Here is a 430-nt window from a genome sequence, read left to right on the forward strand (position 1 = left end):
AGTGTGACCTGGTTGAAATTTGTGTCTGATCCTGAGCTTGCCACCCTGGGCATGGCCTCCTGAGCATTGATTAGCTGCCTCCTGCATACCCCTTACCGGGGATCAAGCTCACAACTCAGGCATGTGTCCTGACCGGGAATCGAACTGTGACCTCCTGGTTCAGAGGTTGACACTCAACCACTGAGCAACACCGGCCAGGCTCATAATTCAGTTTTATTTCACTAACTCTGTTTGATTAATTCCTTTTCCACTGTAAAATCGCTAACGGTTCACCACTGGTCCTCAGGTCTTACACTCCTAGTCAGATTCATTCCAGTCACCCCTGTCTTCTGGATCCCAGAGAGAAATGCGGCACCTCAGTAAATGAGACCCACAGTGTCCCCGAGACAAGGTCTTCCCATGGTGCTGGGATGCCTTGTGGGAGATGCAC

This window comes from Myotis davidii, unplaced genomic scaffold, assembly GCF_000327345.1.
Source record: "Myotis davidii unplaced genomic scaffold, ASM32734v1 scaffold653, whole genome shotgun sequence".
In the NCBI taxonomy this organism is placed as follows: Eukaryota; Metazoa; Chordata; class Mammalia; order Chiroptera; family Vespertilionidae; genus Myotis; species Myotis davidii.